This window comes from Struthio camelus, chromosome 1 (genome assembly GCF_040807025.1).
Source record: "Struthio camelus isolate bStrCam1 chromosome 1, bStrCam1.hap1, whole genome shotgun sequence".
In the NCBI taxonomy this organism is placed as follows: domain Eukaryota; kingdom Metazoa; phylum Chordata; class Aves; order Struthioniformes; family Struthionidae; genus Struthio; species Struthio camelus.
Genome location: NC_090942.1, coordinates 132,868,554 through 132,883,012, shown reverse-complemented (window position 1 = coordinate 132,883,012; position 14,459 = coordinate 132,868,554). Strand labels below are relative to the sequence as shown.

The following is a 14,459-nucleotide window of genomic DNA, read 5'->3' as shown; positions in this document are numbered from 1 at the left end:
CTAATACTTGTCTCAGTAGATCGTATCTGAAATTAATAGGAGTAAATTTTATCCTTCCTTGAAGAAGAAGCTTATATTCTTTAAAGATATACAGTCGTTAGTTTTATGATAACTCCTTCCCATTAGCAGCTAGCTTAGCTCCGTTAATTCTAATTCATAACTACAGAATTAAAATAAAATGAAATTGCTGGCTAAGATTCCTGAAGTATTTTTAGTTACACACCAGGATTAACAATAGTTCATATGGTATAGGTCACAACAGTAAACATCTTCCTACTTAGAGTAGAGAAAATGTTGCATTTTAAGCTGGGCTTCTGATGTGGCCTGTTACTAAATTTGATTTTCAGAGTTTGCTCTGCACTGAATTCCTCTATACTAGAGAATGTTAGGGTGCCTGCAAAAGAAGATGGAGGTCAAAAAGTGCAGACCTAGTAGAGTTTCACCAATTAATTAGCTGCAACTCTGTTTAATCATCCAGCATAAGCAATGTACAGAATAACTTGTCTGTGAATACCAGAGCAAGCTGCTGATGAAAAAAGCTATTCTGTTTTAGGAGCAAAATCAGATCCCATTAAACCAGTGGTGAATAAAATTTTTCCCTCTTGACCTGTGTAGTCTTTTTGGGGCAAATGGTTTTGGTGTGTGTTTTGTTTTACACATCCTCACTTTGAGGATGTTTATAATGTTGAGCAAAGCTTAGTTCCTAAGGGTATAACCTCTCCGCTGGGATTCTGGTTCTAAATGTTATATTCAGTGGTCACTAAAATATGTCACTGAAATTCATAACACTGTTCATATCCATTGTCTAATTTGCATTAGATTTTATAAACAAAAATTTGAAAAGGGCTTTAGAGTTTGTAATGCCAGTACGTAATTTCAAGTAATGTACTTGTTCATTTCCTTTCTTCATTTCTGCACCAGTCTTGGGAAAACGTTAAAGCATCTGTGAGAGATTAAGCTGTGCTATGCTTAGTACACTCTAAAGCCACACTTAAGTCATCTTACAATCATCTTATATTCATTTTGCCTTGAAAGTGGTAGTAAGATATTGTTAACATTGTGAAAGGCAGCAGATAAAACTACATATTATATCATAAGAAGAGACAATTATAAAACGGGTATGAGATGAAGTACCTGCTTAGAAAGCTATAATTTTAACTGGTAATTAAACTCAAGTGTTTCATTTTCCCAGTCAGCTCATCAGTGACTCTAGAAAATAAATGATCTGAAAGAGAAATCCTTTAGGAGAAACAATAATAATTAATTACATTTCTCAAGGGACAATATATTCCCAGAGCTTGTTTCTGGGTAACCTCTTGAGCAAGAGATACTACAATATACAGGTGGCAAAGTAAGGAGGATAGGAAAAAAAGAGAAATCAATTTGAATATTCATGATATTTCCATCCTGGCCTACAGTCTACAATTGTTTTCTTAAAAGTCACAGAATGCATACTTGGTTCTCACAGCATGTCAAAGTTCATATCTATCATCTCTGTACATATGAAAATGAAGAGATAATCTTCCACAGGATTTGCTGCAGCATTTTTCCCTGGCTTTCTTCCAAAAGTTAATTACATATACAGACAAATGAGTGATAAAAGAGACCTGGTAGGTCAGAAAGTAATATCTCTTTGCAATGCAGGAATTCTCCCAGGAGAACATCCTATTATACTTTTTTCTGTACTGGATTTAAGACTTGAAGTGTTGGGATTTCCCCTTTTGTTCTGGGAAATTAATTGATTCTACTCTTCATAATTTTTTTCTGACTAATTTTTCTTCTGATTAATTTCCTTCTGTTGCCTTGAGTTATTGTGTTTACTCCCTGCATGCCTATCAATCCCGTCTTAGTTTTTGTTTAGCAACTCTACCCATATTAAAATTTTAATCTATTCTTGTACGTCAATCCCTTCAGACCTTTTACATGTTTTGGTATTTTTCTCCATAATCCTTCTGTTCTGCAGACATATTCTACTTATCAATCATCCACAGCCAGAGCTGAATTTAAAACCTCTATTACCAAAATCATGGTTTTTTATGGAGCAAGGTAAAGATATCTTCCAAAGGAGAGCTAGCAGTTTTGAAATTGTCATAGTGAAATACCAGGCTGTTCTTTTCTTCCACCTCTGGAAAATAGATAATAGCTGTATCTTTAGTGACTATTACATTCTTCTCAGGTTACTCGCTTATTCTTATACTAGCCTTAAAAGATGAGCTCAAGATGAAGCTGCTCATAACGTGGCAGCTGAAAAGCAGGTAACAGACATTTCATAGCTGATGCAGAAGAGAAATAGGCACGTTGTCACCACGTTGCCCAAGGACAGGCAGTAGGAGGGGCCATGCTGAGAATGAGAGATTTTTAGCATGGGCAAAGCTGTATAACAGTTTGGATGAATTTGTTTTGGGGCCTATGTTTCTTAACCATGGCAATGTATAGCTCTGCCTGCCTAGAGCTTGTGGAGTACTACTGCTCCCCAGCTGCCCACAGAAAGCCAGGCAGATGTTTGCTGCTTAGGAAGGAGGAGGAAGGCATCACCCTTCTTCGCAAGCCCATCACTCCAGCTCCAGGGAAGCATTTTTGGTATTTTCAGATTAAACATTCCCTGTATGCAGAATCCTTCAGGGCCACACATACACGGCCACATGCTATAGTATGCACTAATGCTAAAAACAAGGTTGGTGGTAAGAGGCAATATCTCTTACTAGATTATCTGAATTAATGGTGACAGAAACAATGATAGAAGGTAGAAACTCTTAGAAATTATTCACTTAACATCAGCATTTTCTACCTTCTTAACTTCATTTTTTTTGACCTTTACCATTACAGATAGTATAATTGAGACTACATCAGGAGGACATATCTCCAGTTGCTAAATCTGGTCACTTTTACCATGTGGTCTCTTCTGTAAAGATCAGACAGTTTTCATCAGCTGAGGATCTATCAAGTATTTATCAAAGACAAATCTGCACCACCTGTCTGTATCTGCTTCAAAACCTCTCTGCTTGTTACAGACACAAGTTTACGCAGAGCTCCCACATGTAGAATAGCACATTTTCAGACATTCAAGTCCATGAAACCAAAGTGATTACAAGGGTGTTCCTAAGCATCTGAGCTATACTCTTTTACCTTGAAGTACCTCCAAAAAACTTCAATCAGAGAAAAAAAAGTTTAATCTATCTTTAAATTAAGTCGTTTCTATAGTCAAAAAATAGTGCTAGAGCATCATTCATAGTTAGTTAAAGTAAGCAGAATAGTTCTGAAATAACGAGTAAAGAAGGGTCCCTAGTGTTTCGTGCAGATAAGTGACGTAGAACAACAAAGATGAAAAAGCACAGAGTATATTTGAAACCTGTTTGAAATCTGTGGTCTATATATAGAAGCCAGCTGTTCTGAGAGCGGTTCTGAACACAGGAGTCCTTAAGATTTGGTGAAGCCAGTGCACCAAGATGACACAGTTTATGTGGCAATCAGTGACTGGAAATAGTCATAGTGACACGTGGAGTTTGAGAAGTAGTATTCTCAGCCTAGTGAGCTGTCTGAACAGCAAAGACAGGATGACATAAGCAACGAATCAAAAACAAAGCATAACAAATGAGACAGATGAATAATTCAATATGTGAGAATATTTCTCTGAATTTCTAAAGTAAAACTCTAGTAATAGATTATTAATCCCAATTATCTACAAGAGTTCAAAAAAGGCAGCACATCAAGGAAATGGCTTGCAATATTGTCTTAGTTGTTTATTTATTCATGTATTGCTTTGTATTGTGTTAGTGTCCTGAGGCAATTGTACTAGGCAACATGCAAGTACATTGCAGAAATATTCCCCAGAAAAGCTTACATTATAAGATAAGATGACAGGCAGACATAGGTAACTTGAGCACTGAGCTGCCTCTTTGTAACTGCAGATCTCAGAATGCATCACAGATCTATGAGTAAAAACAGAGAAAATGGTACAAAAGGGTAGACAGTACAGGGATTTGTGACTGTAACAATACATAAAGGTTTTGATGAAGCAAAGCACTGAAATGTATGACTTCCTAAACTTAAGCACATGAGTGATTTCACTGGCGTCAGTACTGACATAGCTTTGTGGAACCGGTACAAAAAATGTAAAAAAGCATAAGAATTTAAAATAAAAAATGTAGAACATTACTAAAAATCCCCTAAGGCAGTTACTAACCTAGTAAGCTCATAGAATTTCTAGTTTAATCAAGTATTGTCTAATTAATGTCTATATTTCAATTAAATTATTATTGCGTACTTAAAATGTTGTAAGGATCTCAAATGTCAGTGTGCAAATTCAACATCTAATTCCTTTCTTTTCAAAAGTTAGAAAGAGTTTAAAAGCAACGTATTTTTTGCCAAAATTTAGTTATCCTTTTATGTATGTTCATATTGTGTTGCTATCCATAGGAATTTCAGATGTCATTCAGCAAAGCACTTCAGTATATGTTTAACAGCATATGTTGAAGCATTTAGGTGACCTGCGTTCTCCTTTGGTATCTCACACAACACAAAATGATGGAACATTCTCAGGAACAAGTGTCTTCCAGTTGAAAGAAAAAAAAACCTAATTTGAAAGCTTCTGTATAAAGAATTTAATTGCCTTAGGCGTATAATTATTTTGAAACATTATATAATACTATCACTAAAATAACAGAAAATGAAATAAGACTGATAACACTAAGATCATCCTTGATCTGGAAAACAACTTAGAAACAAGCAGTTTTGAGCACATAAGCTGTCTCACCTAAACCAGAGCTACTTGCATGCTCAGATCTGTTGAGTATCCACTGTGTGTGTGAGATAGGTGATTTATTCAGTGCCAAATGAAGTTATTCTGAGTATCTTTCCTAAACTTTTGTCAATTTCTGTTAGTTTAACTAACTGATATTGCAAATATTCCTGTTAGGCTTAAGAAATTTACTTCAGTTAATGTAAGTCAGGTCCTTCTACATGCATGGCAAGAGATTCAGGGAATATGCTGCTGTTCTAAACAGCTGGATGTCATCCGCAACCAAACCTATAACTAGGTATGAAGCTATAAACTAGCAAGGGTGTTGAAGTCCTGTGTCTCCATTGGCACAGAATTTGAACAAACTAATAGGTCTAAATGAGAGGCAGGATTTATCAGTCCTGGATTAATGTGTCTGAATAACTTCCAGGCCAGAGATGGCCTATTTAGGTCAACATGTCCATCGTCTCTGTTTTGCTGTTTGACCACAGTTGTGTTAAAGACGTTCCTAGTGATGTGTAGGTCAAAATCTGGCCTTTGGGGTCAGGGAAGAGGGACACTGGTTCTGTGCAGACCTCTCAGGGGGGCTTTTCTTGGGGGAAGGGGTTCATCTCAGTGCCCCCAGCCGCAGTGGTGCTCGAGAGGGCATCTAACATCCCATGGGTGAATTCCTCCTCCTTTCGAGCCTTATGGAGCAATCGGAGGTGAGCTTCAGAAAGTGCTTTCAGAGGCTATATTCTTTCCCAAATGCTGTCTGCTTGTGAAGACCAGAAGAATGGATGTAAAGCATTGCTTTCAGGTCAGAGGTTGAGATACTGAGACGATAATGAGCAGATAAAAATGATTAAATGCAGACTGTTTCTCAAAAGCTTTCAATTTTACTTTTAATTTATTTCTTTCTAATGTTTGGGAGATGGTAATAATTGCATAGCAGTCTATAGTTGGCTTTTTTTTTTAATCTTAGTCTATTGTTCGTACGTCACAGAGGCATAATCCACAAATTTTGTATAACAATGATGGATTATGACTTTTTCAGTGCTTTTGCTATATATATGTTTTTAAGTTATAAAAGGGATAAGAAAAGCTTCATAATCTGATTTCATCAGAAAAGACAGGTCTCTAATGGCTTTTCTAAGAAAAGAATAAAACGACTTTTATTTCCACTTAGCTGTGACCTATTCCTTCAAATTTCACCACTTTATTTTAATTTTTATAGTCAGTTACGGGACCCCAGGATATAGCCATCATCAATCTAGTGAAAAGCAGTCAGAACTATGTATCAATACTTCATCTTAATCAAAGAGATTAATGACTGGGACACCACAGTGGGCACTTCTTTCTTTTTCTGAATAGCAGAAAACTGTAACTTCAACAACTTTAAGTGTATATGGGTTGGAGGAGCAACAAAGAAACACAAGGTATAATCCTTTTGAAATCTGTGGCTTCACTCAGAATCTGAATTTCATTTTGTTTTTAACTTTGTATATGGGAAGTGACTTTATAAAGTCAGAGGAATTACAGTGGTTTAAAAAAGGCATCTGATCAAAATCTGGACTCATGAAAAACTAGAGCATAATATTATATGACATACTATTTGTGAATCCCAATTATTTTTGCTGGCCAGTTTAATCGTTTTTTTTAAACTATATGTTATTTACTGCCGTAGTTAACCTATAGTGAAATAAAAAAGATAGATCATCACATGATTTTGAGGTATGAATGTTTTTGATGAATAATTCATTTTCCAGTTTTAGTCTCACTAAACTATTTAGCTAATTTAGTTAACAGTTAGCAATATCAGATAAAAAAAGTCAAATGGGACTGGAGGACATTCTTCTGAAAAATATTGTGCAGTTCAAGGAGTTCAAGCGTAGAAAAGAGAGAAAGAGAACTTTTTCCTTTTTTTGCCTAAGAAAGAGAAAACTCTTAGGTTCTCTTCCTGCAATTTCTTTTTAGAGAAAATATCTTGCTTGTACGCAGTACCATTAGAATAGATTCAGTTAGAATCTGGCACAGGGCTAAAGCTTTAATTATGGAAATCTGAAGTAAAAGCTTCTGTATTTGGATTTTCTGAGTACAACAGGTGTCACTGAAAATCAGAAGAACTGGAAACTGAAGTTCACCTCTCCCTCTTTCTATATTCCTTTTGAAAAGGGTTGTCTTTGTGTTTGCTGGCGAGGAAGACACCTGAAATTAGTGTCCTGACTTCATGAAAAAGGCAGTGGGAGCAAAGAATGTGCTTGAATCTCTGTTGCCTAAAGACTGCTTACTGAGCAGGATGAGGCTAAAATACTGTCAAACTGAAAGCATTTTGCTATGCCCGTTTTGTGTAGACATAAATGGCCACAGGCAATAAAGAATCAAAGCCAGAATAAAACCACATAAATACAGCCAATTTTAATAAAACAGCTCTTTGCTCATATATGTAACAGCTGTTGACAGAGAAGAAAAGAACAAAAATATAATTTCTGATAATTGTTAAAGAAGTAGATTGAAATTCTGACCAGAGAGAATCGTCCAACACTTGCTGCAGCTCATTCTGACCTAGCTAGTCACTTCCAAAGTGAATAGCACCAAACATAAGCAGTGGTTTACTTTGAATAATGGTTTAGCATGAATTAACTTGCAAAATTTTCAGGGTTTTTTTTTGCTATGTTTGCAGAATTCTGAGACTAAATTTGAAAAATATAAACTGGACATAACGAAAAATTAAAAAAACATCAAAGTAAATGGCAGCTGTATTCCTTCAAGTCAAGGGACTATTTTGAAAGGGAAGTCTATATTCACTGGTTAAAATGTTTCTAAGATGTTTTTATTGCTCAGATAAAATGGAACAGAAAATGTTTTGTTGATTTCATCTTAAAGCTCACTATGATCTTGATAAAGAATTATTGCACTATCAAATTTTCAATTAATTTTTGCTGTTAGAACATCAGTAGCTATCATGTTTTAAGTTTTTTGTTGTTTTTTCTAATGACTTTTTCATATGTTTTAGTTTAGGTTATAAAACTAGTTTTCTAAAGCTTTGCCTGTTAGGCAAATATTTTGCAAAATATTTTAACTTTTGATTTTTAAAGGGTATCTTCTTCCTAAATGTTATATCCCTTAATTTGCTCTCAGTTTAGTCTTTTGGAATGTTCTTGTGTTTTATGCATTGCCAGTCCAAGGACTTATTAGAAGTGTGAGCACAGTTTGCCATTTAACACGATTATCCTTCTTTGGGAAGCACTCACCACCTGCTGCACATTCTATGAAACATAAAAGCAGATATAGCTCTTACCCTAAGAATTTAGAGATGAAGTAGGTATACAACGACTGAACGTACATGTTAGGCATAGAAATGCTAATAAATCTTTGTTTCTAATGCCCTTAGCAAGGTTCATATCCAGAGGACTATGCTAAACTAGCATTTTTATCATTCATGTTAGTTCCTTAGTAACAACATTAAACTTCTGGCTAAGAATTTGTGGATGATCTCTAACACTGGCTATTGAAGAGAAATCTGAAAGGAGAGGGGAAAGACTGAGCACATGTTGCAGTAGGAACTGCATGAAAAAAGGACCATAAGAGAAAGTTGGACATGCAAAGTGAAAAGATGAAAACTAAGAAGTACTTGGAAAAATGCCAAGTATGAAAGGAAAAATATTAAAATAACTTAGGAGGGATATAATGTACCCTAACTGGATTATTTGGGCAGCACAGGGAACAGTGGTTAGCTCTCCCTCCTACAGTATGGTTTTGCAAAATTTTCTGGATGATGAATAGATGAGGCGAAAGAAAGCCAGGCACTTTTGTGGTATAGATGCCACTGTGTGGTAGGTAGAAATGGGATTCTTGATTTAGCATGCCAATAATGCAGCTAATGGCAGTATGTGAGGATGAAAACAGACTGACCTTTGCAGTTGCCATGACTTCCCGGCCCAGGAAGGACAGGGAAGGAACTGTAATTTGGTCACAATTACTGCTCCTCCTAGGCTGTTGATTTAGTCAAAAGGCTCAAGCTTACCATTAAGTTCAAGTACACAGGAAAAGGTTGAACTTGAGAGGGGCTGAGACATCCGGCAAACATTAGAGTCTGTACTCCAAAGAAGCTCTACAGACTGCTCTCAACATACATATTATTCAACACAGATATTCAGACAGTCCAACCTGCATACTGAAGGCATCCTGTGAAATCAATAGAATTTATCCTCAGCAGCAGCTGTAAGATTTGGCCTCTGGGTAGTGCAGAAGAATAAGAGAAGATGATTCAGAAAGGGCATATATTTTATGAGTGGAAACAGCAATGCTAATTGAATTCTACAAAGAGACTGGCATTGAAATTTGAAGAGCCTTTGAATAAATTTTATGGCTACATAATGTCTTCTTTTTGCATCCCATTGTGCTTATCTGGCTCATAATTTGGCTCCAAGAGCCAAACCCTCAGCTGCTATAAATTGGTGTCATTCCACTAACGACAGAGGAGATGCACTGATTTATAGCAGCTGTGGACCAGAAATGCTTATACTTTCTCCTTTTTTTTTCCCCCAATATTTGAATGAAGGTGTGACCAGAGAAGCTACAATAATCTAAAGAGCGGGTGAATAAGCACAGTGTGAAGCAGAACCAGAATGGCTGTAACATTTCTGTTACTTGGAGAAAAGGATAATATCCAAACTACAGTTGGAAGTTAGTTAACTGCAGCTTCAGTGATATCTCTCCCGTCATGTGTCATTAATCTCCTACCATAGATATAGTTATACTAACTTACATCCAGTTATACTGAGTTATAGTTATCATTTAAAGTTTTATTTTAACTACAGAAAAACAATTAGAAATGAGAATTTCTTCTGATCAAATAAAATACTATATTTTTGTTCCTAAATCAATGAATCATCATGTACCAGCCTGCATTTCTGTTTTTCTAAAACTTAAAGGTTTTTAGTAGGAAGAAATTTGACTAGTTATATTAAAATGTGAATCATAGATATTTATGTACATATCCTGACCCTGGCTAACAGATGTTGACTTTTAAGTCAGACAGTTTCCGGTTTTATTAGATTAATTTTCTTTTTTTTTGGATCTTTTTCATTGTATCCTGCCTCACATGAATTTAAGTAGAAGCAAATTGAACTAAACCATGAAAATACGTATTTTTTTATACCTTAACAAAATCTCAGTATTATTTTTCCTTAATTTTCTTGATGAAGACTCCTGGATTTTGTTAGACACTCTGCAGCTGGAATGGTCAACATGACTCCCATACATTTGAAAGTTTTCTGTTGTGCCCAGAGCAAATGAGATAATATTTTTTGATAGATTATCTGCACACTGGATGTGCATGCAAAGTTATAGATAGACCATGAAGAAACAGACACCCGCATTTTCGCTTTTCTGCCAAACTAATCTGCAAGGTACGTTGAGCATCGGAGCTTCTATCTGGATAGCACTTAGCATGGAGAGAGGCTTCTAAGTCCTGGGTAGGATTATGAACCCATTATTACTACTGTAGCTATTTCTCTCATTTTAGAAATGATAAGGCATCAAAAAAAAATCTGAAAGGCTTTGATTGAAGATATCTTGGAACTTACTGAAGTGACATTCAGTTATTTGAAGTGTGTCAAAAGCTGTATTCAAACACTGAAGTACTGACAGAGTGACAGATCTTCCTTTTTTTGATGCATCACTGTCTACCGGAGTGAGTTACATCACCAGGAGGGATCAAGGAGACCCAGCTTTCTGTGATAGGCCTACACTGACCTAAACACAGGCTATGCACCCAAAGAGTTACAGGATATATTTTCAGGACCAGGAGTTCCCCCCTTAAAAGTATGACAAAATAAATATGAAGAATATTTTGAATAATTTGACAAATGTCTCTTTGTGAAGGAAGAATTTCTTGTTTTCAGGTAATTAATAATTATTTATTACAAAGAATTAATTGCTTAATACTGATCAATTAATTACTAATTGATGTGTAGTTAAATGTGATTAATTGTTAAATAACGATCAGTTAGTAATGATTAGGAACTAATGACTATTGACTATTAATTATTACTAAAGATAATTGTAAATTCCACTTATAATGTGTCTCCCGTAGAGCTATTCATCCATTTTTGCTAAGTGTCTATCCACATAGCATCTAAGGGACAGACCAATTAAATTATAGGGAGCTAGGCATCTGGCTCTCTTTGAGTCTGCATCTAATCGTCTTCACACACATTGTGTTTATAGATGGTGCCTTTTGTTTGACTGTACTGTAATCTAAATTGGTATGTAAAGTTTTTTTAAATGCTAGCACTGAGTGCTGGCCTTAGTTTGTGATGCAAAGTGTCCAAATTCCATATATTAGAATTTATCTGATTTTTTGATATTTGGGGGTTTGGGGTCGTGTTTTGTCCTCAGTGAGGGAAGACAAGGAGTATGCTGAAAGAAATACATTAGCAAATTAAGTAAAATTGTCAATTCTTCCTGCTATAAGTCTGACTTTTGTATAGTTTTATGACCAGCTGTAGAATTCAAGAAAAGAGCTGCCACTCAGAGCCTCAGATTTCCAACCCTCTCTTGGCAAATGCTTTGAGTGAGATAGGAATGGTATAGGATTTTTCACGCTTTTCCATCTCCCACCATGCACAGAGAAACAGCATTCCCTGGAGAGGATGAGCTGCTTGAATGAGTAACGTAGGAGTTTGCTGTATATCAAATATACTGCCCCAGGGTGTTGAAAGTCTGTGCAAGTCATAGAGTGAGAACTATATTAAATTCTTGTACGTACTAGAACATTTGACTTTAGATTCTCCTCACTGAGTTTTTTCCGTATGTATTTCTGAGCTTCTGAAGTGTGCAGTATAAAGCTAGAGAAATTTTGAAAAAATATGCATTTAGATTGCAAGGATTGAAATTCAACCCTTGCAGTAATGAGAAATCAAATTCGGCTCTCCTGAACACACGTAATCCTACTAAAAGTAAACTAGTGACTTACAAGTATTGAATTAGTAGGATTTGACCGGAGTTTCTCCATAGCATAATCAAAAAAGATCCTCTAAGCATTTGGATATAAAGCCTCTGTAATTCTTGCTGGATTTTTTTTTTTACCAGTTCTAAGTAAACAGGTACTGTTTCCTGTTTCCTGGGCTGTTCAGGAAAGCAGCGTACACAAAGAGGGAATGTGCTTGCAATAATCTAAAACACTGCTTTAAGATAAAAGTGTGAAAAAGGTCCGTTAAGTTACATATATAGTTTCCGCTCTTAGGAGAAAAAGATAGTTCAACACAGTATGAAAAGACAGGTCATAAAGAGTGTGATAGATGAGTCTTTGAAAGGGATTTTGCAGCCAACTTTTCTGAAAAATTTTGCAGATAGATTTATTCATCTAAAAATTCAGAGCTTGGATAATAGGGTACAGCCTCAGAGTTTGGAACTCAACTGTTGTTATGCAAGTATAGTGCACAATTTAGGGATAGAAAAAAATTTAGGAATTTATATCAAACCCTTTTGGAGTAAGCCTGTAATCTAGATGCTTTTCAGTTAACATGGCTGCATCCCAAGAAAATAGATGGCAAGAGAGCCTTCAACAGCAACTAATGAAGCTAAATTAGATCAACTAGCACTACATAGCAATATCAAATTTGGCCCAGGTAAAATACTGGTTCCACTGAAAGTTTTGAATTTTTGCCATTTACTACACCATCAGGCTTCAGCCGCCCAGAGCCTCCAAACCTCTCAACTCCCATATGAGCCATATTTGGATAGGATTCGTGGGTGGTAAAGAGGTGCAGGCCTGTTTTACAAAACTTAATTTTATCCCTCTCTACATACTGTCGCTGCTATTATAGGTACTATCTCCATGAGGATTTAAATAATAACTATAGATATTTTGCTACCTCCAGCTACAAGAAACATTTCCACTAGTGAGAGGACTTCGGGTGGTATTTGAGTACTGGCAAGAGAATCTAAATTTTAAACGAGGCAAAATCATGACCCAGCAAGTAAAGTAGATCCAGATGTATTTGCTCGTTATTTCAAGGTTGCTGGAGTCTCTGTCATGGTTGGGTGAAATTTTATCTTATTTCTTGTGTGGGACCACTAAGGGAAAGTAATGTTTATGTACAAGTAAACAATAAGATGCCAGAAACCACTAAAGACGTAAGCAGAAATTTAAACTGTAGGGAAGACTCTGTGCTGAAAAGTTGGACATCACATCTCTGTGATGATGGATGAGTGCAGATGCCCATAGCTCCTGACGTCGAAATCTCTGTAGTGATATTTTCCCTTTTTGCTATTAAAAAAACATACCGAGCTGCACAGATAGTACTGTTCAGTGTGTATGGAGCGTGTTCACCCATTCCCATTCTGAAAATGTGCCAGTTCCTTGGTGTATGAAATGGAAAGCTACAGTAGGTTATAAAAATGTGATGGATGATTTAGGTGGCTGTGTTCAGCTGTAAGCAATAAACGCTGAGCTCGGCAGAAACTACTAAAGGCAAAAACGCGAGTGATTTACTAGCAATTTAAAGCACATGAGATTTGTAATGCATGAGGCCCTCAGGCCCATCACTTCTCTTCAGTAATGGGAAACAATATTTTGGTGAAAAATGGCACGTTTAATTTCAGCTTTGTGCTGTAAAATATAGAGGCAGCCTACTTTTCGTCTTTTCTCAGGATGCAGCTGTGTGCATCTCATTCAAATTGCAGGTAGATGTTTAAAAGTGATAATATTAGTATCTCTTAAATCAGTATTTTTATGAAGGAAAAATTAATTTCAGGATAACTAAAACATTAAGGTTTTCAAAATGCTGATCTAAACAGATCTGATTTTATCTTGTGCGTTATAAACTCTTATATGAGAAACTCCTTTGTAGTGAGTTAATATGCAGAGCTGCCTTTTAAAGTAGCAAATGAAGACGTCATCCTTTCCTGCGCAAGGACCAATACCTCAAAGTAGTTTAAATATTATGGGGATTTTTGATTCAGAGGGCCAGGGTGGGCTAAAGGGAGGCTTAGAAATCAAACACTTGGTTTGAAAGAGAGAAATGCTGTCCAGCTGGAGGCTTATGCTGCAGTTTTTCTCATATGTCAAATTTTCAGTTCACTAGACATCCTTTAAAACATTATCCCACTTTGAAAACTGAGCATCTAAAAAAGGTGCATCCCAGTGTGAGTTGGGGGAACTGGGAATTTAGATGAGAAACATATTTTTATTTTTAAACTTCCTTGTGTGACCTGGAGACTGGAAGGCACCACGTACATGCAACCTCATGACATCACAGTCTGAGAAAAATGGCATTTCTAGTCTTTACAGCTAATCAGATTTTGCTAATTTCACACGGGTTATTTCCAACATGGTCTTGTTATTCAGGAGTTACCATCTCCGCTCTGAAAACAGCATTGATGGTAGAGCACTTCAGTAAGTAATCAGATGGTGATCTAGCGGCTGTAAATTCTCCTCTAAGTAGCAAAGATCAGGTATCTTGGTTTTTCATGTGGTATCAGTACGTGAGCAGGGGGTTACTGACAGTCTGAGCTGGAGCTGAACAATTAATTTCTGGGAACTTTCTGTGAGCTACCCTAAAATTTCTACCTCTTCTGCATCTCTGCTCTGTGAAATACATCCTCCCTTCCCACTGCTGCCAAGCTTCCTCAGCATCACTTCTCCCAACTATACATCTTGTTGTGTGCAAACCTGCAGAAAAGTTTTTGGTTTTTGTTTTTTCAGTTATAAAATAGTTATTATAAGCATGCC

General features: G+C 36.3%; 1 protein-coding gene across 5 annotated transcripts in view; it reads left to right on the top strand.

Moving 5' to 3' along the window:
• Positions 1-14,459, top strand: part of IL1RAPL1 (interleukin 1 receptor accessory protein like 1) — a 764,216-nt gene that overhangs the window by 687,904 nt on the left and 61,853 nt on the right. The gene's annotated exons all lie outside the window — the stretch shown is intronic.